At 31.7% G+C, this 27,579-nt stretch overlaps 1 protein-coding gene across 3 annotated transcripts in view; it reads right to left on the bottom strand.

Annotated features, from left to right (window-relative positions):
* Window positions 1–7,665, bottom strand: part of LOC100935020 (zinc finger protein 608) — a 93,552-nt gene extending 85,887 nt beyond the window's left edge. For 2 of the 3 annotated variants that reach the window (XM_031968594.1, XM_031968597.1), the window contains exons 1-2: window positions 6,079–7,664; window positions 2,612–2,867 (exon numbers count right to left, since the gene is read on the bottom strand). The gene's annotated coding sequence lies outside the window, so the exon portion shown is untranslated. Of the gene's footprint in view, window positions 1–2,611; window positions 2,868–6,078 lie in introns of all 3 variants that reach the window. The other variant, XM_031968599.1, reaches the window with a different exon arrangement.
* Window positions 7,666–27,579: the final 19,914 nt, after the last annotated feature.

The raw sequence follows: 27,579 nt of genomic DNA, 5'->3' as shown, positions 1-27,579 counted from the left end.
GTTATGGTGATAGGGAAGACCAAGATATAAACTTATGGGCAAAATCACAGAGAAAAATAGGAAGTGGTCTCAAGCTAGAAGGATCTCATAGAAGATCTCAAAAAGGAGCCTGAAAATCATATAAGAGAGAAAGAACAAAAATGGAAAACTAAATAAGAGTGATTCAAGAGAATTATGAAAAAAGAGTCAACAGCTTGGAAAATTATTCAAAAAAATAAAATTGATCAAATGCAAACGGAGATCCAAATATTCACTGACAAAAACTACTACTTAAAGAGTATAACTGGGGCAGCTGGGTGGTTCAGTGGATAGAGAACCAGCCCTGAAGTCAGGAGGACCTGAGTTCAAATCTGACCTCAGACAATCAAAAGGAGGACAAGGGCAGCATACGAAATTACCAAGGAAAATTATTCCTGATGTCCTAGAACCAGAAGGCAAAACAGGGATTGAAAGAATCTACCAATCACTTCAGGAAAGAGATCCCAAAATAAAAACTCCAATAAACATTATAGCCAAATTTCAGAACTATCAGATCAAGAAAATAAATCCTGTAAATGACCCCCAAAAATGAGTCATACATGGGGAGCCACAATCAGTAATTACACAGGACTTAGCAGCTGCAACATTAAAAAATCAGAGGTCATGGAACATGATATTGAAGAAGGCAAAGGAACTAGAATTACAAACAAGAATCATTAACCCAGAAAAATTATTCATCATACATCAAGGGGGAAATGGTAATTCAAAAAAGTAGAAGAATTTCAGGTTTTCATAAGAAGAGCAGGAATAAATCAAAAATGTGATCTAAAATATTAAGACTCAAGAGAAGCATAAACAAGAATGGTCTACCTGTCAGATCTAAGGAAGAGAGGAAGAAATCAAAAACAAAACAAAAGAGAAAGAACATTATAAAATACAAGACAGATAATTTTGATTATATTAAATTAAAAAGATTTTGTACAAATAAAACCAGTTTGATCAAGATAAGGAGGAAAGTAGAAAGCTGGGAAACAATCTTTATAACAAGTATCTCTGCTAAAGAACTAATTTTTCAAACATATAATAGAGAAACAAATTTATAAGAACATGAGTCATTCAAAGGATTGAACAGTCAATTTTCAATGAAGAAATCAAAGCTACCTATAGGCACATGAAGAAGTATTCAAAATTACTCTTGATTTGTGAAATGCAAGTTAAAACAACTTTGAGATACCACCTCACACTTAACAGATTACCTAATCTGATTCAAAAAGGGGAAATGGTAAATATTAGAGAGAATGTGGGAAAACTGGGACACTACTGGATTCGGTTACATTGTGAACTGGTCCAACCATTTGGGAGAGCAATTTGAAATTATGCCCAAAGAGCAACGAAACTGCTGTATATTCTTTAACCCAGCAATATCTCTAATAGGTCTATATCCCAAAGAGATTATAAAAAAAGAGAAAAGAACCTTGAATTGCAAAAAAACATTTATAGCAACCCTTTCTATGGTGTCAAAATAATGGAAACTGAGGGGATGCCCATCAACTGGGGAATGGTTGAACAAACTGTGGTATATGAATATAATGGAATACTATTGTATAATAAGAAATGATGAACAGGCAGATTTCAGAAAAATCTGGATGCAAAGTAAAACCGATGCAAAGTAAAAAGAGCAGAACCAGGAAAACATTGCACACAGCATCAGCAACATTGTGTGATGATCAACTATAAATAACTCAGTTCTTTTCAGCAACACAATGATCCAACACAATTCCAAAGGATTTATGAAGTTGAAAATGCCATCCAAATCCAGATAAAGAATGGATGGACTCTGAATGCAAATCAAACAATGTTTTTTTTCACTTACTTTATTCTTTCTTATGTTTTTTTAATTTGTTTCTTCTTTCACAACTGTGACTAATAGACTAATAGAAATATGTTTTACATGTGATAGTATATGTAGAAACTATGACAAACTGCCTACCATAGTTGAAAGAGAGAAGAGAAAATTTTGGAACTCAGTACTTTAAGAGTTAATAAGCACTTTATCACAAGGATCTTGTGAAGTAAATAATGGAATCATTATCCCCATATAAAAAATAAACTGAGGCTCTGAGATGTTACATGGGGGCCAATTGTCACATAGCTAGTAAGTAATAGAGGTAGCATTTGAATCCAGGTGTTATTCCAAGCCCAAGACACCAAATGAATTTATTATTATTGGTTCCATTACTTTTGCTCATAAAACAACCATATTTGGATGTTTCCATGGCCCATACTAACTGGTGACTCCTTTCAATATAGATTGTGAATATAGATATTAATTTTTTAAAAATCTGACAAAATGTGTCATGTTAAATTGAATAAATAAGTTTGAAGTCATTTCCCTTATTTAGATAAACAGTTGCAAATTTATTCTATTTCCATTTAGTTCTTCAGAGATAATTTTAACTAGTAAAAATAGTCGCATACAAAAAAAGGGAAAGACTTGCCTATAAAAACAAAAACCAACAAATGATCTGAAAAGTCAATTGTCTTTTCTCTCAGTACAGATGATAAATTCTCTTAAAGATAAATATAAATACAACAAAAATAAAAAAGTAATAGAAATTCAAAAGATATTTACCTTCATCTGTTTCATGCCACACAATCCCTTCCAGGTTCACACTGGTTCCAGGTTCACAGGGTCCCAGACATTCAGGTTCAGTTATTACTCCAACTTCACATGTATTAACACCCACTGAACGAGTTCGTACCAAAAGCTGTTCAACTGGGGCTGCAATATTGGATGAAGATGAGGAAAAGTAGGAAGGCAGAATCTGAGGCGTGATGCTACTGGAAATTGGTGGTGGTGGTGCTGGCACTGTGAACAGGGGGTCAACCTGAAAAACAGACACACAGTTACTGCAATGGAGCTGAGCAGGTAAGTAATTCCTTACAAGCAATAACAACTTTATAACTATATTAACTCTGAAAAAGATCCCTATTCAAAACTCCTACTGGTACTTTAAATGCAATTTGGATATCCTTAATGATGCTAGCACATAACACATAATTAAAGGTATAAATATAATATTCTTTATGCTAAACAAGGTCCAGCAAGTTTTAAATTTTCAGTTATGCCTGAATTATATAGATTAATGTCATCAAATAGCTCTACATAATTTGTAACCACATGAAAATAAGCATTACAATAAGAAAAATACCCCTACCCCTCACCATTTAAAGGAAAAGCTTATTTTTTTAAAAAGTCTACAATATATGTTTCTCTGTATCACCACAAGAAACCCTAATGAACACCAGACATTTATCTAGGTAGATAAAAATATTAATAAAAATTTTCAAAGTACATTTTAATTTCAAAGTGACAAATACATTCATGAATTTATTCATAACGAAATCATTCTAATTGCAGAAATATGTATATTAAAATTCATATTTAGCTTTGAAATTCTTAAACTGGATATTAATATTTTTAAACATCATTTCCTGGTAGATGTTAATTATCAGTAAACTTTGTAGACATGACCAAGAATATTAAAATTATTTTGCAGTGATATCTCACAAGTTTTATTTTGCTCACTTGACCCAAAAATAAAACACAATTAACTGAAGCCATGTAGTAAATGAAACATTCCTGTTCACCTTCCCTACTATTTAGACATTTTGAGCTGAGGGCTTTTCTTTCTTCTTGAGTGTCTTCTAGATTAAACTGTCCGTGAGGAGTTGGGGAAATAATTAGCACAGTGCTTAGCATACAGGAGACACGTAATAAATGGAAAATATTGATACCAGCCATAATATCCTCTTCTTACCTAGCCAGTTGGAAAACTTTATAATCACAACACAGGCATGAATGTTGGTATAGATGTATTTGTACATGCTTGCGCACACACACACACACACACACCATACACATTCCCTATCAGATTTCGGGCAGGAAGCAGAATAACCACCAAAAGCCAGGAAATATCCTTTTTTTCTTTTTTCAATTTGAATCAGACCTGTGATTTTATTGGAATGAGGGACTCTTGGTAAGGAAACTCCTTCTACCAACTCAGTTCATTAATTGTTCTGTAATTTATAACTTTAAGAGAATTTAGTATACTGGGAATTTAAGTAATTTGCCCAAAATTGACACAGGCAGAGCAGATCAGAAGTTAACCTTCAAATCATATTCCTTATTCAAGATAACACTTCTAATATCTATTTGCCACACTGAATCTCTGCAATTTCTACTGTAACAATGCCCACATATAATGGCTCTACATATAAACACTAAGTATTCATCTGTATACTAGCTAAGAATCCATCTTTAATCTCACAGAATGATGCTAATTGCCAGATTATTTAATAATGAAAAAAGCTATCAATTGTTTTTTAAGAAAGTCAAAAGTCAATATATTACATTATCAAACAACCTACACAAAAAGAAACATAGTGCATATTCTTTCAATTGGATGTCTCCGATCCCATATGTAAATAGGGACACTTATTTAGAAATATGGATAAAACCCATACTTGCTTGTGCATTCTTATTTTCCTAACAAGTTTTCTAAAAATTCAGCACTTTTAATGTACAAATCTGTATAAAATTATATGTGCATATATAATAAAATAAACTCTGATTTAAACAGCTGAAGTTGTCAGCTGTTTCAGATTTTTCATATGACTGAAGGAACAATCTCTACAATTTGTATTTCTTTAAAATGATAAGCTGCTATTAAATTAGCTGAGAAGATTCATAATTTAAGAAAGCATTCTTTTGCCAACTGTCCATTAAAAGAACTTAATTTCCTACTTTCAAATTCATCATAAAATTTCCTTAGTTTGAACACACTTAACAAAAGCTAATATTAAATTTAGTGAGTCAAGTTTTCACACAGATGTAGCATAAAGCGGATCAAAGTTCACCATGATGTTTATATTTGATAAACTGACCACAAATAAAGAGGAAAAAGCCAGGCAGAAAATTCACAATAGTACAGACATACTGTTTACCTAATTTAAGGGACTGCGATGTTATCATAATATTTTTAGACTAAAAAAGAGAAATAAAACTAGAAATAATAAAGCAACTTTTTTTTTAACTTTGGATGTTTCCTATTATTTAACAAAAACCTTTTTAATTTTATTTTTAATGGTTTACTGATACCATTTTTATAAGTGTGACTTCCCAATAATTTCCACAGTACCACACCCCTTTATAAATACAAGCATCATGTAAAGAATACATGTTTATGTTTTTTTTCATTCTGCATATATCTTTACTATTTTTACATGTTTTTCATGCTCAACAACTTGCTGGATTTTGTCCTGAATTATTAGGCCATTCCAGTTTAACTGAATTATTTAAACCATATACATTTGTTTGTGATAGTTATGATTCTGTTCATTCATTTATTTCTCTAGTGTTAATTTTTATGCCCTTTCTTAAAGTCAGTACTTCTTCCTGAGAATAATAATTTACATCCACATATGGAGACACATACAGACAGATTATATACTGTGTATATTGTAAACATGTGTGTGTATATATATATATATGTATATACATATATATATATATGTATGTATAAATCTATCTATCTCTATATATATTTTCCCTTACATGTCTTACCCTCTTTCAATACTAGAGACTTAGTTCTTCACTACAAATCTGGTTTACAAATAGAACAGGGCCAAGGCCACAATGAATTGTTTTACTTTCCTCTTTAAAAGGTAACAACTAAGTGATAAGAAACCCCTGGTTGACAAAGTAACCAGCTTTCAACTTTTTGCAATAACACTCCAAAACCCAGGGCATTACCAGCAGTGCTGCTTCTCTACCCACCAGCCTTCTATCCTCTATCACTCAGTCTGCCATTGCATATTTTATTTCCCCAGGCCTTGTCATATGCCCCACAATGAATGTGTGCTGTCTCCTTCTGTAAAAAAAAAAATATGACTTTCTTGAAAGTAGGAACCTTCTCATTAAAAAAAAAAAAAAAAAAATTGTATCCCTGGTGTTTATTGCTTGACACATGTAAGCACTTAAAATGTTTATTCATTCATATTCATTTTAAGTGTATGCAAGTCAAATATTTAGCTCACCTTTCCTGTTGTTATTGTTGTTGCTGCATCTGTTGTTGTATTCCGAGAATGATTCAAAAGCTTCTTTTCTGATAAGATCCAATTTTTTATTTCCTTGATGATTTTGCTTAGCTGTGCAGAACATTTTTGGTAGCAGCTTTAACTTCTTTCTTTTTGGAACATACTATTCCATTCTTTTGTCTTTATTTCCAAGACTACTGGGTAATCATAGGTCATTTGAATTGGCATCCCTTAATAGCTGAAGGTCTTTCTCCTACATACTTGCAAAATTTGTTGTTTATTACTGAAATTTTGACATTTAACCAGTACTTGCCTAGGATTTTTAAGCATGGATTTTTCATTGGCAGTAATAGGAGAAACTAATTGAACAGTACTTTGTTTTCTATATTTAAAAGTTCTGGACATGTTTAAGTATCATTTCCTGCCAAATGAAATTAAGGTTCTTAGGAGTATTTTCTTCTGGGAAATGCTTAAATTATCTCTGTGCCTCGTCTTCGAGGTCAATTGCTTTGTCTTGTGTAAAATTCATGGATTCTTTTAACATTGTTGGCTTTTGCTTCATCTGCATCAGTGGAGGAAGCACTCAATGACTGGCAATAGATGTAATAATTAATATGGTATTTCCTCTCTTCCCTCCCCATTTTCATTCTCACTGCAAAATCAGAAGAGATTTAGTTACTATCCTGTGAGTAGTTCTATACCTACTCTATGTGACCAGTATTTGATGACTATGTGAAATACTGGGTCTGGAATATCTATCTAAGATGAATAGGAACACATTTTTCTTTCCCTTTTTTTTTTTTTGAGGGGGGAGGAAGGTTAAAAATTTAATTGATTTTTCAAACAAGAAAAATGTGACTTCTCTCCCTTAATCATTCCCTCCTTCCTACTAAGAAAAAAGAAAAGAAAAGAAAAGAAAAATCCCTGTTACACACAAATTCCCCCACTGGATATATCCAGAAACAATATGTTTCACTGGTCAGTGTATATCACTTCTCTGTTAGGAGTTGAGGAGTACATTTCATCATGAGTGTTTTAGAATCATGATTGATTTGCATTAATCAAAGCTCTAATGTCTGTCAAAATTGTTTATGTTTTTATTGTATAAATTAGTCTCCTAGTACTGTTCTCCACAGTTTGTATCAATTTGTCTCCAGGTTGCTCAGAAATCTTTTCCCTGAATTATTTCTTATAGTATAGTAATATTCCATTATATTCACATACCATAATTTGTTGTATCCTCTGAAGTTTCTAATTCTTTGTCACATTCTCCACCCAAAAAGCTGCTATAACTATTTTGTATATGAATCCTTTGCTCTTTGTTAAAGCTCTTTGGCATATGTAGCTAATAGGGATATTCCTGGGTGAAAGGATATGCATAGTTTAATACATTTTTGGGCTCAGTTTCAAAATATTTTCCAGAATGGCTGGACAGATTCACAGTTCTATTAATAGCATGTACCTGCTTTGCCACAAGCCTTCCAGTATTTGTCATTGTCACTTTTTAGCAAACTTTACCAATTTAATAAATGTGAAGTAGAATGTCATATTTGCTTTAATTTGCATTTCTCCAACTATCAGTGTTTAGGAAGAATTTTTTTCATGTCTATTGCTGACTAGGGTTTCTTCTTCTGAAAACTGTTTATTGATTGATTATTTCTCAGTTGTTTATAAATCTTAATCAGTTCCATATATGTATATACATATATATACACACACATATGTGTAAATGTGTGCATATATATATCTTTAAAATGAGACCTTTACTAGAAAAACTTTTAAATTCTATCCCTCTTACCTGCTTCTCTTCTAATTTTAAGTGATCTTGTTTGGCCTTTTGCCAAAATGTTTTAAATTTGTGTAATCAAACTCATTCATTTTATCTCCTGTGAGACTTTCTACCTTTTCTTTGATCATGAACACTTCAACTATTCATAGACCAGAAAGGTAGTTTTCTCCTTTTTCCTCTTGATTATTTGTCATCTTTATGTTACTCTTTATCCTTATATATTCATCTCAGCCTTATCTTGATATACTCTTTGATATAGTAGTGTATAACTACTTTCTGTCAAACAGTTTTCTAGTTTTTTCCCTAACAGATTTGTCAAACAGTTAATTCTTACTCCAATAGCTGGAATCTTTGGGTTTATCAAACACAAGGTCATAAAGTTCATTTACTTCTGTTTATTATATACCTGTTCCATTATATAATCTACTTCTTAACATGTATAACATTGTTTTAATAATTAATATTTTATAATTTGAGACATATAACAGCTAGTATTCCTTCTTTTTTGATTATTTACCTTAAGATTCTACATATTTTTGTTCTTCTGGATTAACTGGGTTGTCATTTTTTTTAATTTTTTGGTAAACTGACTGGTATGGAATTGAAAGAATAAATACATTTAGGTAATACTGTTATTTTGTTAATTGCAAATTAATAATTAATTATATTATTTTTCTAATTAATTTGGTTTATCCATGAAAAATTAAGGTTCTCCAACTAATTGAAGATGTCTTAAAATGTGCAGAGAGTTCTGGAGTTCTATTCATATCATTACTTACTGTGTTTTAGCAAGCAGAGTGCCAAGTATTTTGTTTTCTAGTTATTAAGTGAAATTTCTCTATCACTTCCTGATTGATTTTGTTGGTAATATAAATAAATGCTTATGATTTGTGATTTATATCTTGCATCTTTGCTTAAGCTATTGTTGCAATTAATATTTTAGTTGACTAAAGTTCTTGAATCAAACCATTTTGTTTATAAAAAGAAATTATTTTATTTCTTTGCCCTCAATTTTTTTCTTATCTTATTCCTATAGCTAACATTTAATAATAGTGATTTATGTAGATCTTTACTTTTATAATTTATCTTATTAGAAAGACCTCTATTCTTTCCATAAATTAAAAGGAAAAAAAGAAAAGAAAAAGTTTGACTTTTCCTCACTGCAGATAATTCTAGTTCTTGATTTCAGATATTTATCACATAGAGAGAAAAATTCATTTATTCCTCTTTTCTATTTTTAAAAAATAGGAATGGGTTTTTTCTTGTCAAAAGCTTTTTTCTAAATTTTTTATTTCTGTTGCTCTTGTTACAAATATACTTGTTTACATTTATAGTTTTCTTAACGTTGAACCAATCCTACATGTTCAGTTATGTGTTACTGTGTACCCCCTTTACCAAATGGTTTTCTGTTTTTTTTCTCCTTGGTGCACATAATGAGACTTTGTTTTTTTTCATAAAATAAATTTGGTAGAATCTCTTCTTTTCCTATTTTTAAAAACATTTTTAGTAATAGTGACATTAATTATTCATAATATTTATACACTTTTTTTAATCATCCTTATGCTCCTGAGTCTGCCATTTCCTTGAGAGATCATATATGCCTTGCAAGTTGTTACATTTACTGGGATATAATTGGATAAAAATTTCTTATAGTTTATTTCTTCAGTGATTTTGAAAATACCTTTACCTTTTCTGGTACTGATAAATTGATTTTTTTCTTCATTTTCATATTAGCTAATAATTTATCCACTTTATTTTTGTTGATGTATCTTTAGGCATCTAGTTTTATTTATTAATTCAATGTGGGTTTTTCATCTTTGTTTCTGAAGTTTTATACTATACTGTTTAATACAAAATTTCTAAGTTGTTCATTATCTAGGATGTGTTTTTTTTAAGTTTATGTCCAATTCATTATCTGATTTCACTATCGAAATTCACTTATGACAGTTTACAAATATTCCTCTAAGGAATATGCTGATTGCATTCCAAAAATATGGCTATATTATCTCATTGTTGTCATTATCGTTAATTAAATTGTTTGTATAATTTGACCCTTGACTACTTCATTCCTTAGAATTAAGTTAACCTCTAATTTTGAAAGATTTATTCAGCAGCTTTGCCTTAATTAATTATTATTATTATTTTTCATTGAAGATTATAAAAGATGTATTGGTGCTTTCATGCATTTATCCTTCCTGACCACTATAGTCACTGATATCATTCATCCTTTGCTCCTTAATGTTATATTCCAGGTTTTTATGCTGTCTATCCTGATACTTCTCTTCTGTCTCCTATGCATCTTCATCCAAGTCATGCTTTCTAACTGTCAGTGTCCCCCAAGACTTTGTCTTGGGCCCTTTAACACATGATCAAATTTTGTGACAGTTTTATAGACAGAAATATAATTTTCAGATTATTGCAAAAGAATCTATCATATATAACTTTTTTAATATTTCATTTAAGACCTTCACTTCTTTCAGTTTATGTTTTAGTTATATTTATCTAAATCTGTGAAGAGTAAATTGAGGTCATCCACTATGACTGTTGTATTATTTCCTTTAACTTTTCTTTTAAGTAGTTGGATATTATATATCATTTGTTACAGATTATATGCAGAATAGATTCCCATTGCCTATGATACCTATCAGCAAAATATGGTTTCTCTTTCAATAAAATTGGGTTGTTTTTTTTTTTTTTTGCTATAATCTTACCTAAGAATATGATTACTAATCCCTGACTTTCTTTTATACTTTATCTGAAGCATAGTAGATTTTGCTAAGCATTCTTGTTTTTAAATATATGCAAGTAGATGGTACAGTAGATAGAACACTGGGCTTAGAATCAGGATGACTCTTCTTCATGAGTTTAAATCCAGCCTCAGAAACTTACTAACTATGTAACTTTGGGCAAATCACTTAATCCTGTTTGCATCAGTTCCTCAACTATAAAATAAGCGAGAAAAAAGAATATACACCATTTCAGTATCTTGGCCAAGATAACCTCAAAATGGGTTCACAAAGAGTCAGTCACAACAGAAATGACCTAACAACTACCTTTCCATTTAAACTGTGTTTCTTGTTAACAAAATATTAGTGGATTCAGTTTTCTAATATAGTTTTCTATTTGCTTCCATTTTATAAATGAATTCATCTCATTGACATAATTATAATTATCACTAATTGTTTTCCTCTATACCCTTCTCTTATACATTTCCTTCTGTTTCCTACTTTGCTCTTTATAAAGAAGAGAGTGGTAAAAGAGGAATGTGATCAGCAGCAATTTTTTGTTTTAGTACAAGTTGCTTCTGTTTCTTTGTCTCTTCTTTTTCCTTCACTCAATGCCTAATCACAGGTTCTTTTTCTTTCTTTTTTTAATAGGTCTTTTTTCAAAATCCATCCTCCTTAAAGCTTTCTGAATTTGTGTTTAATCTCTCTTAATCTGTCTTTCCTTTTATTACTCTTCATGCTGCTCCCCATTCCATTCAGTTTCCCTGTCACTTTCTTGCCATACCTCTTTCTCCTTATTTGTAGTCTTATGCTTAAAAACCCCAATGATGCAAAATAATTTCCCCCATGCTTTGTCCTCTTCTCCCCTCTCCTATCCAGTCTATTCCTTTTCCCCTCATTTTCTAGTCTTCTTTTAAATTAATCAAAACATAACCAAACCATTGCCAGACTCTCTGTTTTATTACACTTCCTCTATCACTCCAATGGCTTTCAAGTCATCCAGTGATTTTTAAGTCATATTTCTTGGATTAGATTTCCAGGTCAGTTCTTTTTAAAAATGAGAGAGACACTTTATATTTTCTTGCATTTTTTCAGCCATTTCATTTGTTTCAATATTTCTTATTGCTTATGATGTGGAGTCATTAACTATCTACTGTAATTTTCATGGTTAAGCTTTTGTACCTCTTGTGCCAAGCTGTTCATTCTCTTTCAAGTCTTCCTTCCACAGTTCTTGTTTTGTTTTGTTTTGTTTTTTACCATTTTTCTCTAGTACTAGCATTTTACTTTTGAAAATATTTTTATCTTTAACATTTATTGCTTCATCTCTTTTGATAATTCTAGATGAACTTGTATCTCAAATGTTTTTTATTTTGAAGTTTTGCTTGTAGATAGTTTTCAGCCAGTCTTTTCTTCGGGGATTCTGTTTTTTAATATTCCTATATTCAAAATAACTCTCTATGGTGGGATTCTGTTTGTTGTTGTTATTGTTGTTGTTGTTGTTGCTTATTTATTCAGCTTACTTCCTAACTTTGGATTTTATTATGTACAGGTTGGACTCTGAAAACTTCTGGAGGAAATATCTGGGTTAAGCTTATATCCTCTTGAGTTCTGCTACTTTCATAGGGTAGTTTGATTGTTCTTCCAAGATTTCAGGAACAGCTCAGGCTGAAGACCTACATGATTTTAGTGTTCACAATGTGATTTGACAAAGGGCAATACTGCTCTCTGAGTCTGAGATCTGCAGTTTCCTGATCCGGCAGCGGGTCTGAACAAAAACCCTGTGGGCCTATCCCTAATTGGAATTCTAGTAGACTTCTCTTAGATTAAACTATCAACCAACTAGAAAGTTCAGGTTCAAAGTGAAAGAATTTCATTTTCTACTATGATCTGGGATTCCTGCCCTAGTTATTCTGTCGCAGGCTTTCATATTGAGTGGATGCTAGAACTGAAACCTTGTTCCACTCATAAGGTCAGAACCCCAAATCTATTATACTGATCAAGCTATTGTTTGATTCTTATTCTATAAATAATCTAGGAATCTGCTACCATTTCTTGTTCTGGAATGCCATTCCAAGTACAAGTTCCCTCCTCAGTTCACCCTAGTATTATGTCCTAGAACTGAGCAGTGAGAGACAAAACTACCAATTAGTATTTGTTCCTACAGCCTGCATAAAGTTAGATTGATCTGTGTGGGTCTGAGACTTCCTTTCTCTCTGATACACTGCCTTCATTCTATTTCATGAAATAGGATAGCCTGCCCTATTCCTGGTTAAGGCCATTCCCAAGGTCCACAGAACTATTTGTCTCCCCATGACAACCTGGGCTCAAAAATGACTCACTGGGTTTTTACTAATTGGGACTTAATCTAATGTTTTCTCCACCTCTGGAGAAGAATTGTGGGAGTAGATCTCATCTCTATTTCTTCCTTCTCCTTCACTTAACTCTATTTTCACTTTGTTTTTTCCATATACCTACTATGTTTTAATCACTCAGTCTACAAGGATTTGAAATGAGCTTGTGTTTCTCAAGGAATTTATATCTAGTAGAAAGATGATCCAAATTAAAATATTTTAATGCTTAGAACAAAGCCAAATAGTATAGTTGATTCATGAAGACAAAATGAGGATAATGAGAAATGAGATATTTCAGAAAAATACTAACATCTTGTGATAAGCTGGTCTAAACGAATAAGTCTCTCAGGACATGAGATCATCCTCTCCTGCTACCTTACCATTCTGCAGGTCCTCTTTTCTTCTAACCTGAACCAACTCCCTTTGTAACTGTATGGTTAGAATGCTTGGTGCACTCTCTTCCTGTATTGAGGCCACACCCTCTCAAAACTGAGTTTACTACACTATTCCAAAAAATCTTAAATCAAGGACCTTTTTCCATTCTGCAGAGTCCCCAGAAATCAATACACTATAGTTTCAGAAGAAAGTACTCAGAATACAGATCCAGAATGGTCTATTGCTTCAGACATAGGGCACCTTCCCCAGATGAGTACCTTTTGGGGAATGGCAAATAATCCTGTGAAGACCTCTATTATACTCCATTAAGGAGTGGAATGTTTCTCTTCAAACTAAGAATCAATTGTCTAATTCTGTCAGCAACAGGAAGTTATGGATTAATTTAATGAAACAATGTTACTTGGGCTGATTCCGTTGGAAACAAAAAGTCAATATTTTATAAATTCACCCTTCTGGTGTTGCTGTTTTTCCTGACTTTAGATCATCTCCTTCCAAAGCTATCTGAATCTCTTCTTCAGTATTATCCTGAGTATCTACTTAAATTGATCTGGGATCAAAATTTGATCTCCTTTCCCTCCAGCAGCAATATATGACACTCCAAAAATCCCTTGTCCCTCAACTGGACAATGAAGAGATTTAATAGTTGACCTTGAACTTTAACTTCTCACTCCTGAGAAGTTCCAGATGATTGATTATATTTTCATTTCCAGCATGACAATTTGCTTTCAGTGTAGACTTTCATTGTCAACTCCCACTCATGTAAATTTTTCTTTAATGGTCAATAAAAACCAAGAATAATTATGCAAAGCTGTATTTTTTTTAACTTCCTTAATGAAATCCTTTGAGATTTAAACCTAAATCCTTTTAGGCTTTAATAGGATATATTCTTAATCTAACGCGGCATTATTCTCATATATAGTATAAAAGGCTGTAGTGAACCGGAACTTTGGAGATGTAGTAGGAGTAGTCAGTATCTGAAGGTCCAACCCCAGACGGTCTAGACTAATTTTTCCTTAAGATATGTGACATTGTCAACACTTGAAATAAATCAAACAATTAAATAAGTCAGGGGACTAACGGCTAATTATTAATCCAATGATATAGGTAGTATCCTGATGGCCTAAATACAAAAGAACCAAACAGCACACAAGGAGTATGACTTCAGGCTAGTAATCAGAAGATCATCTTGAGCAGCACAATTGGATCCAACTAAATCAATGTTTGATCTTTGTTTAATATCCTTTCCTACTCTGAATATTCTTCCCCTATGTGGGTAAGCAAACTTTAAATGGGATCATGTTGAAGGAGCATATGATATTCCAGTCTCTAAGCTACAACTTTGGCTTGAGTGATGCCTTCCTTAGATCACTGAGTAACAATGACATTCTTGCCTCCATCCCCTGGTCACTTATTTTATTCAATTAGTGATTATTTTCCATACATCTTTTCAGCTATTCCAATTATGTTAGTCTGAGTCTTACAGTTCAAGGTGTATAGGGGAAACAAAATCTTCAATTCACAAGTCACTGAACAGCATAAAGAATATAAAGCCAATTTTAAGGATACAGGTCTTAGAGTGCAAGGAATAAGTCAGACAAGGAGTTCAGGTAGAATCATGACTGCCCAAGTTGATACCTGGAGGTGACCTCAGTCAACTAATCAGCAACCTACATACCAAAAGAATCCTCAATGTAACATGTTCAAATTGGACATACTATAAAAGTTACACATAGTTTACCTCACTTCTCATGAGTCTAGAAATGTGATTAGGACACAAAGAATTAACAGAGCTGTATACCTAAAAGGATTAAGTCTGAAGAGCAATGTATTCTAAGTTTCAAGGGTTTTTTATATCTATAACCCCGCCCCTTTTTTTAAAGGTGAGTGCCACAGTAAAGCCATAACAAGCTAGCCATAACTTCTCAGACTCTTTCTTGTTGCCTTCTAAAACTTAAAGAAACAACTAGGGACTGGATTAGGGTAAACAAAAACTAAGTTAGAGTAAACAAATTTATATAAATCCACAGGTTTTAACTAACTTGAGAGAAAAAATGTATATTATGTATTGCCATATAGAGAAGGTAATGAAAGAAGGGATATAATTTCAAGAGAAAACAGATTTGCTAATGAGGAAAGATGTAAAGGAAAGATGAAATCAGGGAATTAGATATAACTTTTATTAAATCTGAAAGAATTCTCCTACCACCAAGTGGACACTATATATGTGACACTGGCTTTTTTAAAATGCCATATTGGTGCCTGACAACTACAGAATTGTAGATTTGATACTTGATAGTGTCCTCAAATAGTCAATTAAACCAACACATGCACCAAAAGAACCCTCACTATAATACATCTCCCAGGAGAATCTACCAATTTAAATAACCTATTCTATTTTTGAACAGTTCTAATTATTAGGAGACATTCCCTGAAATCAAGCCTAAATTTCTGATTCTGCTTTCTGAGTACAAACAGAACATATCTAATACCTCTGCCATATAACATATCCTTAAATATTTGAGGACACTTATCATGTCACACTGGAGTTTTCTTGTTTCCAGGCCCAATTCTTCCAACTGATACATAAATATCACAGGTTTGAGAGCCCTTACCAAGCTTTTTGCTCTTCTCTGGACATTCTCCATCTTATCAATGACTGTATTAAAACACAGTATTCACTGCCACGTGAATACAGTACTCCAAATGAGGTTGTTAGGAAAGCAAAGTGGGAATATTGGAACATTATATATATAATTATTATAATATATAAACATATATTAATATACACATATACATAATATATACATATAATATGTATAACATTATATAATGTTCCAATATATGAAAGCTAGGTTTCTCTTAATTCAGCTCAAGATTGCATTAGTTTTTTTGCCTACAAGATCAAACTTCTGAGTCACGTTGAGTGCAGTCCATTAATCCTGCCCAGATATTTCTTAGTACTACTAAAAACTATTCACATTTCCCTCATCTTATATTTGTGAAACTTGGTTTTTTTACCTAAGTGCAAGACTTTTTCCATTCACCCCTAATGAATTTCATCTTACTGGATTAAGCCCAATAAACTAGGCTGTCAAAATAATCATCTTTTTAAAAGTAAATAAATATACTTATTGGGTTTGAAGTGTAATCAAATTGAAAGTAAAGTTGGCAGAATAAGAATACAACTTGGCTCACCCATCAAATTTCCTCATAAAGATTTGGAAAATGTATCACATGGAGCATTTCCAGCACAACAGAGTAGAAAGCACCAAAATAAGAAGAGATGCAGGGAATCCCCAGGCTTGTTCAAATTACAAGGAGGAGTCCCATCTGACAACTCTGTTGCCCACTGCCCGATTCTGGGTTACAGATCCAGATGAGAGAGACATGGTCACACACAGAGTAGCAGTCTCTAACAAGTTTCAAGTTGCATATAAAACTAAAAACTTGTTCCAGAAACAAACAGTGCATCTCTAAACATAGGAGCATAATACAGATTTGTTTCTAGACAACAGCCCAATGTAGAGGTTATTGTGAATGTGAACCTACAGCTACCCCATTTTGAGAATTATTCCATTTTGTTCATACATATATGTCTATACTCTACCATTAGTCCTTGCAATGCAAGTTACTCAAAATAGTGTGGACCATGGTATTCTCTTAGGCAACCTAATCTGAGAAACGACCTAGCCTCCACTTCCAATTATGTTCCATTCTAAAAAACCCTAGCCCTAAAACTGGATAAAAGGGTAATTGCACCAGATCAGCCTCAAGGTCCAGCAATAGGGATCTTATCAAATTAGCTTTGCCCTGTCCCCCTACCCTGAAACTTATATAAACCTTGTGTACTATTCATTCAGGGAGTCTTTGACTCTTCAAAGTAAGACTTCCTTGCTAGTAAACTCAATAAACCCTAGTTGCTCCAAATTCCATTTCTTAGTCACTTTGTTGTGCTCTACACCAACTCATAATAACTAAGGAACAAGTACCAAACTAAAGTGGACTATGCAGTTTTAGTGCTTGGAACCTGCAAAGTTTTCCAGTGGTATAATAGTGGCTACAACAAGCAGCAGTCTATTGAAATTCCAGGAACAAGCTGCAAATTCAAACCTGTGTCAGGGCCTTGCAAAACTCAGACTAGGTGAGCAGTGAACAGATATCTCCAAAGACTGCATCATTTTGGAAGCAGTTAAAGTTTTCAAGCCTTTAGTCTGTGCTTTCAAAGTAGGAGAAAGATCTAGAGGAGTTCAGGCCAGAAACCTTTATGACCATTACTACAAGAAGTGTTCACAGTCCAACCTCAAAATAAGAAAATAAAAGTCCAAAAGAACTCTAAAATAACCAGACAAAAAGGAAGCTCACAGTAATGCCCTATTATGAAGAAAATTAACCTCAAGACATAAGCACAGAAGATAATAACTTGAAAATATCTAAAAGAGAAGTATTACTGAAAAAACTTAACTTGTACACAAGTTCTACCAGAAATGATTTTTAAAACTGAATAAAAATCATGGCAGAAAAATATAAAAAAAGAATTAATACCTTGGACAAGAAGTATAAAACCATAGCAAATAAAATAATTTTTTGAAAATTAGAATTAACCCAATAAAAGCTAATTATTCCATGAGACATCCAGAAACATTAAACCAAAGATTAAAGATTAAAAAAAAGAAAAAAGGGGGGGGAAGGGGAGTTGGTGGCAATCATTATATATCTCACAGAAATTAACTGACCTGGGAAAAAAAGGTTAAAGAACAAATAATTTGAGAATCACTGAGTGATCTGAAAGGCAAGATATTATAATTCAAGAAATCATTTTTATTTTAAATATCCAGATCACCTAGAGCTAGAAAAAAGTAGAAAATGAAAATAATTTACCAAATATTTCTTAAAATAAACTGCAAAATAAAAACTGTTTGTGTTTGCAAAAAAAAAAAGTTTGTACCAGGAGCAATACAACTCACACATGATTTAGCAACTATCATTTTAAAGAAGAGAACTGTGAATATATTTCAGAATGCAAAAGAAAAAAAAAAACATAGAGGAAAAAAAATTGACTATAATCCTACGAGGTGAAAATTGAGTTTTAATGAACTAAAGGATACTCAAGCACTTTTAATGAAAAGAAAAACATTGAATAGATAATCTGACAAACAAACACGGAGCTATGAGACATGTTAAAAAAGGCAAAAATTAGCAAAAAAAAAAAACATAAGGGAATAAAGAATATTAATTTTTTTTACATTTAAAGGAACCATGTCAGGGAAAAGGAAGGAAAAAGAATACTGACAAAAATCATCTCACATAATTGGCGTATACAAGTAGAAATATATAGAAGAAAGAGAAGGGAGGATAAGAACAGTGATACTTGAACCTCACTTTTATCTGAAAGTAAAAAAAAAAAAAGAAGAAATATACACACATAAACAAAAAAAGGAATATATATATATATATTATATATGCACACACACACACACACACACACACACACACACACAAATATTTAGGAACAAAAATACATTCTCCAATAGGAAAATAGGACAGAAAAAAGTTAAAATAAACAGAAAGAAGGATGAATGAGAAGATGGGATGCATCAGAAACAACACAATCTTTTAAAAAAAAAGGAAAAAAGAGAAAGAAAAGCATGACACAATAGAATGGACTGAAATACAATTAGTAATCATAATTGGAAATATTAATGGGATGAATAACATATAATTATATATAAAATATAAATATAAAGAAATATATATAAAGAAACATAAAAAGAAATATAGAATACAAGTAAATCACAAGAGGATAACAGTGAAGAACTCAAAATCCAAGAATAAATTATATATCATAACACTCTTAAAACAGAAAGATATACAAGAAATTAAAAAAAAAGATGGAGCAGAATCTAGTATGCTTCCACTAGAGTAAAAAAAAAATATATATATATATAGTAGAAATAATCATCATTGTTTCAGATAATGCCACAGTAAAAGTAGATTCAATTAAAAAGAGATAAATAGGAAAGCTAAATTTTACTAAAAGATAACTGAATGAATACCAATACCAAACATGTGTGCACCAAATGGCATGATATTTAAACACTTAAAAGTGAACTTCAGGGAGAAAAAACATATGGTAAAACTACAATCTTGAGTCTCAATTTTGAACCTCTCTGACCCAAATAAATCTAAGCAAAAAACAAAATAAACAAAAGAGTGAACAGAATTTTAAAAGTTAGAAATGGTAGTCAACTGGAGTTTATTGAATGTGGAAAAAAATGTGAAATGTGAAAAAATGCATAGTATCTTTACAAAATATGGTCATATACTTAAAAAACCTCAGTGCAAGAAAAATTACATTAAAAGATCAGAGAATAAACAATTAAAATTTCATTCAAGATGAGATAATCCAATCACAAGGAGTGGGCTAAAAATAATAGGCCCTAGAAACAATAATTTCATTTAAGTTAATGAGACAACTTGACAAAAATTTGGGGGATGCTGCTAGTCTTTATAAAGAAAATGTATACCTCTAAACACCTTGATTGATTAAAGTGAAAATGAGCAGATCTATGAAGTGGACATACAACTAAAAAAAATCAGAAAACCAAAAACTTCCAAAAAAAAAAAAAAAAAAAAAAAACCAAAATGGAAATACTGAATAGCAAAGAAGATATTAACAAAAATGAAAGCCCCCAAAATGCAAATGAAGTACTTTCGGGGGGGGGGGGGGGGAAGACAAAGCAGTAGATAATAGTAAAAAAAGAAAGACAACCAAATTGATAGTATCAAAAATTATAAATGTGCAAGGTAGCTAGATGGTGCAGTGGATAGAGTGCTGGGGCCCTGAAGTCAGGACTTCAGCCTCAGCCAGATAATATTTTCTAATTGGGCAAGTCACTTAACCTCAATTGCCTCAGCAAAAAAATATATGTGTGTGTGTGTGTGTGTGTGTGTGTGTGAGAATTAATTCATAACCACTAGAGAAGAAAATAAAGATAGAAACTATTTTGCCCAATAGAATGCAATAAAACTAATAATTTGAATTAAATGAATATTTTCAAAAAATTATAAAATGTCCAGATTAACAAAACAAGACAAAGAGGAATTAAATAATTGAACAACCTATAAATGAATTTCCTTTCCCACCATAAAAACAAACAAACAAAACAACAGAAGTAAATGAATTTATATGTAAATTCAAACATATATAGAAAAATTAATTCAAGCATGCAAACTTTTTAAAATATAGGATTGAAGGGATCCTGACAAATTCTTCCAAATATGTTCTGTATACAAACAAGGGTCATTTGAAGTAGGGAAAGAAAACAGTAAACCAATATCCGGAAGATATCCTGAAGAAATTGTTTTAAGTATTAGCCAAAAGACTATAGAAACATATCAGAAAGAATACACATTTGACTAAGGAAGAAAATTGTATCAGAAATGTATGGCTAGTTCAAAATTAGGAAAACGATAAAAATATTGCCTGAATTTAAAATAAGAGTAATAGAAATCATTTGATTATATCATTAGATGAAGAAAAAGCTTTTGAAAATGCAATATCCATTCCTGTTTGTTGATTTTTTTTAAATGACTAAAAAGCACAGGACCTTTTCATAATATGAAAATAGTTATCTATCTGAGAAAAATAATGCAGCATTATCTAAAGATCTTTAAAATAAGAAAATAAGTAAAACAAATATATTATTAACATGATCATTTAAAATAGTGTTAGCTATATCAATAAAACAAGAAAAGAAATTAAGGAAATACACATAAAAAAATAAATGAATAGATCACTTGTTGCATAACATATACACCTAAGGAGTGAATTTTTAAAATAATTAAAATAATAAACTTCATCAAAGTGTAGAATATAAACATAAATCATCACCACACCACATTATCAACAGCATGTCTGTATAATATCAATAAAAAACACAGCAGGAAGACATAGAAAAATTCTATTTAAAATAAGTATAGAATGTTTTAAATATTTGAGGGCCTACTGGCTATGAGATACATAGGAATTACATGAATATAAGTAAAAACATCACTTTATACAAATAAGAATACATCTAAATACTATTTAAAAAGACTACTTAATCGTGAATAGTTTAAGCCAATAATATAAAAATGGCAATATTACTCTAACTAGTTTACTCATTCTGTGTTGTGCCCAACAATCTAGCAAAGGCTATTTTAGAAAGACAGAAACAACTATCAAAGGATACTTTAGAGACAACATTGCCTGAGCTCTTCATAGCTTCTCTCAGAAACAATACTAGACCTGATTTTGAAGTGACAGAAACCACAAATATTCAAAATGTAATCATTTTTGAACTTAAGATAACTGGAAAGGACTTCAAGAAAGGTCTGTCTCAACTGGAACAGCACAGATAAGACACAGGGAGGTACAACATGGAGAGGTTCACCTTGGGGCTGGGAGGCCCAGGCCTAGCAGGAGGTTTTTAGCAAAAATACAGCAGCATTGGTTACTCTGTCCTGGTTCAAAAGGCTGGAGTAACAAAGTAGCTGTAAGATCACCAACACAACCACCATAGAAGGCAACTGTGAGGTCTTAAAAACCAGCATAACAGGCAGGATTTGGTCAGGCCATTCACTGCAGGGGGGAAGTCAGCAGCACCAGCCCTGGCACAGTGAGTGAGAAGACTGTAACCCTGCAGAGAAAGCTTGGGAAAATCTCCCCTGCCCTAAGAGCAAACTTTCACCTTTAAAAATGAGGGGAAAAAAAAAAAAAGAGTTCTGAACATAGAGAGCTACTCTGGAGATAGGAAAGAGCAGAATACAAAACCAGAAGGGAACAGCAAAGACAAAATACCTCCAGATGAAACCTAAAAGGGATAGGAATTGATCTCCAATTCAAAAGGCTCTCTTAGAAGAGTTCAAAAGGGATCAAAAACAAATAGATGAGGAAAAAGGGGAACAAATGACAGCATTGCAGAACAGTAATGAAACATTATGGGGGAAGTCAACATAAGGAAGCATAGAAATTTACTGAAGAAAACAAGAATTAGGGAAAAGGAAAAAAAAAATTTCACATAAAAAAATAATTTATTTAAAAGTACAATTGGACAAATGTATAAGAAAGTAAAAAAGCTAACAAGATAATTCACTAAAAATTAGAATTGGGCAAATGGAAGTGAATGACTCGTGAGAAATCAAGAATCAGTCAACAAAATATTAAAAAAGAAAAAAATACAGAAGAAAATTGAAGATATATCATTGGAAAAACAACTGATCTGGAAAACAGATCCAGGAGAAACAATATAAAAATTATTGGACTACTGAAAATCACAACAAAAAAAAGGAAAAAAAGACTTCTTACAAGAAATTATCAAGGAAAACTACCCTGACATCCTAGAAGGAGAGGACAAAATAATTATTGGAAGAATCCACTAATCATCACCCAAAATAGACTCCAAAATGAAAACTTCAAGGAATATTGTAACTAAAGTCAGAATTATCAGATCAAGGTGAAAATACTACAAGCAATCAAAAAGAAACAAATTCAAATACCAAGGAACCACAATAAAAAACCCAAAACCTGGCAACTTCCACATTAAAGGATCACAGCACCAGGAATATGATATTCCAAAAGGCAAAGGACTTTGGACTCATCTAGCAAGCAAAGTTAAGCATTATCTTTCAGGGAGGAAAATAGAGATTCAATGAAATGGGAAATTTTCAATCATTTCTCATGAAAAGACCAGACCTGAACAGAAAATCTGATCTCCAAGTACAAGACTCAAGAGACGTATAAAAAGGTAGCTAAAAGAAAAAAAAAAAAAAAATTAAGATTAAAATGTTTACATCACTAAATGGGAAGATCTATGTAAACTGTTGAGAACTGTATCTTTCTTAGGGCAGTTAGAAGGGGTATACGTAGAGGATATAGTTATAAGTTGACTTTGTTATAATGATATAAAAAAGAAATTAAGAGTGGAAAAGGAGAAAATGGGAAGTAAAATGAAGTAAATTATTCCACATGAAAAGACACACAAGACCTATTAAAGTTGAGGGAAAGGTGGGTGGGGGGATTGAACCTTAATCTCATCAGATTTGGCTCAAAAAGGGCATAATATACATACCTAGGTTGGTATGAAAATTTGTCTTATCAGGGTAATAGGAGGGAAAAGAGAAAAGAAAAGTGGGAGGCTAATAGAAGGGAGAGCACAAGTAAAAGGGGAAAGAAATAAGAAAGGGGAGAGTTGGAAAAAGGGAGGGAAGACTGAGAGAGGTGGTGATCATAAGCAATATACTGGTGAGGAAGGAAAGGTGAAAGGAGAGAGCAAAGTATAATTTGGGAAAAATAAGATGGCGGGAAAGACAAAATTAGGGATCTTAACTGTGAATGTGAATGGGATAAACTTTCCCATAAAACAGAAGCAGAGAGCAGATTGGATTAAAAAACCAGAATCCTACAATATGTTGTTTACAAGAAACGTATTTCAAGAAGAAAGATACATACAGCATAAAGTGGCTGGAACAGAATCTATTATGTTTCAATTGAAGTAAAAAAATAAATTAAAAAGACAGAGTAGAAATTCTGATCTCAGATCAAGCAAAAGCAAAAATAGATCTACTTAAAAGAGATAAGGACAAAAAAAAATAAGGAATCTTGCTAAATGGTATCATAGATAATAAAGAAATATTAATACTAAACATATATACACCAAGTGGTATTGTATCCAAATTCTTAGAGGAGAAATTAAGTGAGTTGCAAGAAGAAATAAATAGCAAAACTACAGTAGTGGGGGAATCTCAACTTCCTTCTTTCAAAACTAGATAAGTCTAACCACAAAACAAACAAGAAAGTAACTCAGAAGGTTAATAGAATCTTAGAAAACTTAGATATGACAGACCTCTGGTAAAATTGGAATAGGTATTTAAAGAAATATACCTTTTTCTCAATGGTACATGGCAATACACAAAAATTGACTATATATTAGAATATAAAAACCTCACAGTCAAATGCAGAAAGATAGAAATAGTAAATTCATCATTTTCAGATCATGATGCAATAAAAATTATATATAATAAAAGGCCATGGAAAAATAGAACAAAAATGGAAGCTAAATAATTTAATCCTAAAGAACAAGTGGGACAAAAAAACAAATCATAGAAACAATAATTTCATTCAACAGAATGACAGTAATAATACAAAATGCCAAAACTTATGGGATGCAGGCAAAGCACATCACTAGATGCTTTTTAAAATAAAATATAGAAAGAGAAGATCAATGAATTGGCCATGCAACTAAAAAAGGTAGAAAAAGAATAAATTTAAAACTACCAATTAAATACCAAATTAGAAATTCTGCAAATAAAAGATTAATAAAATTGAAAGTAAAAAAAAAAAAAAAAACTATTGAACTAATAAACAAAATTAAGAATTGCTTTTATGAAAAAAAATAGATAAACTTTTGGTTAATCGGAATAGAAAAAGGAAAGAAAAAACCAAATTACCAATATCAAAAAAAAAAAATGAAAAAGGTGAATTTACCACCACTGAAGAGGACATTAAAGCAATAATTCGGAGCTATTTTGCCCAACTATATGCCAATAACTCTGATAATCTCAGTGAAATGGAATACTTACAAAAATATAGATTTTCCAGATTAAGAGATGAGGAAATAAATTACTTAAATAGTACCATTTTAGAAAAAAAAAAATTGAACAAACTACTAATGTACTCCCTAAGAAAAAAATCTCCAGGGACAGATGGATTTATAAGTGAATTCTACCAAAAATTTAAAGAACAATTAATTCCAATGCCATATATATCATTTAGAAAAATAGGGGAAGAAGGAGTCCTACCAAATTTCTTTTTATGAGACAGATATGGTGCTGATACCTAAACCAGGAAGGGACAAACCAGAAAGAAAATTATATAATAATTTTCCTAATTAAAATTGATGCAAAAATTTTAAATAAAACGTTAGCAAAAATAAAATAAAATATTAGATTACAGCAACTTATCTCCAGGATAATACTGTGATCAAGATTTTATACCAGGAATGTAGGGCTGGTTCAGTATTATGAAAACTATCACCATAATTGACCATATCAATAATCAAACTAATAGAAATCATATGATTATTTCAATAAATGCACAAAAGCATTTCAAAAACACAACACCCATTCCTATAAAAAAAATTTAGGGAACATAGGAATAAATGCAGTTTTCCTTAAAATGATAAGTAGCATCTATCAAAAACCATTAGGAACCATTATATGTAATGGGAATAAACTAGAAGCATTCCCAATAAGATCAAGCATGAAACAAGGTTGCCTATTATCACCAGTATTATTCAACATTATACTAGAAATATTATCTTTAGCAACAAGAGAAGAAAAAGAAATTGAAGAAATTAGAGTAGATAATAAGGAAACAAAATTGCCCTCTTTGAAGATGATATGATGGTATATTTAGAGAATCCTAGAGAAACCACTAAAAAACCTACTAGAAACAATTAACAACATTTGCAAAGTTGCAGGATATAAAATGAATCCATATAAATCATCAGTATTTCTATGTTACCAATAAAACACAGCAGCAAAAGATAAAACAATCCCACTTAAAATAACAGTACATAATATAAAATATTTGGGAGTTTATCTGCCAAGACAAAGTCTGAAATCTTATGAACACAATCACAAAACAGTTTTCACAGTGAGATATAAACAATTATAATATCCAGTGCTTATGGGTAGATTGTGCTAACATAAAAAATGACAATTCTACTTAAATTAATATACCTATTCAATGCCATACCAATCAAACTGCCAAGAAATTACTTCATAGAGCTAGAAAAAATAATAAAATTCATCTGGAAGAACATAAGGTCAAGAATTTCAAATGAATTAATGAATAAAAAAAATACAAATAAAGGTGGCCAGTTGTACCAGACCTAAAACTGTATTACAAAGCAGTGGTCATTGAAACCACTTGATACTGGCTAAAAAATATAGTGGATCAGTGGACTACCTTAGGTTCACAAGACACAATAGTCAGTAACTATAAATAATCTAAGCATTTGATAAACCCAAAGATTCCAGCTTCACTATTTAACAAACATTGCTGAAAACTGAAAAATAGTATGGCAGAAACTAGGCACTGACCAACATCTAATACCTCATACTTAAACAGTCTAAATGGGATCATGATTTAGACATAACAGGTGATACTATAAGCAAATTAGGAGAACAAAGGATAGTCTACCTATCAGATCTGTGGAGAAGAAAATAATTTATGGCCAAAGAAAAATTAGAGAACATTTAGAAATGCAAAATGATAATTTCAATCACATTAAATTTAAAAAGTTTTGAATAAACAAAACTAATGCAGCCAAGATTGGAAAAGAAGCAGAAAGCTGGTGGGAAAAAAAAAATGTATGGCCAAGTTTTTAATAAAGGATTCATTTCTAAAATATATAAAGAGCTGAGTCAAATTTACTAAGAATACAAGTATTTCCCAAATGATAAATGGTCAGAGGATAGGAAGAAATAATTTTCAGATGAAGTAATAAAAGCCATTTCTAGTCATTTGAAAAAAATATTCCAAATCACTATTGATTAAATGCAAATTAAGACAAATCTGAAGTATCACTTCATACCTCTTAGATTGGCTAAGATGAAAGGAAAAGATAATGATAAATGTTGAGGGAATGTGGGAAAACTTAAATCACTAATGCATTGATGGTGAAGTTGATCCAACATTATGCCCAAAGGCCTATCAAACTGTGCATATCCTTTGATCCAGCAGTATCTCCATTGGGTCTGCATCCCAAAGAAATCATAAAAAAGGAAAAAGAACATGGGCAAAAATGTTTGTAGCAGCCCTTTTTATAGTGATAAAAAACTGGAAATTCAATGGATGTTCATCAGTTGGAGAATGCCTAAGTTACTCCCCTAACTAATGAACTCCAATGGTTTCATATCACCTCTAGAATCAAACATAAAATCTTCTGGCATTAAAAGCCTTTTATTATCTGACTCCTTTTCTAGTTTTCTCATATCTCCTTTACACTCTACACAATCCTATAAAGAGGTGACATAATTCTCAATTGGTGGCATAATACATCAAGCCTTAGATGTAGAGTTAGAAAGACTTTAATTCAAGTTTAGTCTTAGATATTTACAAGCTAAATAATAATAATATTTAATATTAGCAACTACATAGAAGGGCTGGCAAGATAAAATGAGACATTGGTTAAAA

Source organism: Sarcophilus harrisii, chromosome 1 (assembly GCF_902635505.1).
Source record: "Sarcophilus harrisii chromosome 1, mSarHar1.11, whole genome shotgun sequence".
NCBI classification, from domain to species: Eukaryota; Metazoa; Chordata; class Mammalia; order Dasyuromorphia; family Dasyuridae; genus Sarcophilus; species Sarcophilus harrisii.
This window is presented reverse-complemented; position numbering and strand designations above follow the sequence as displayed.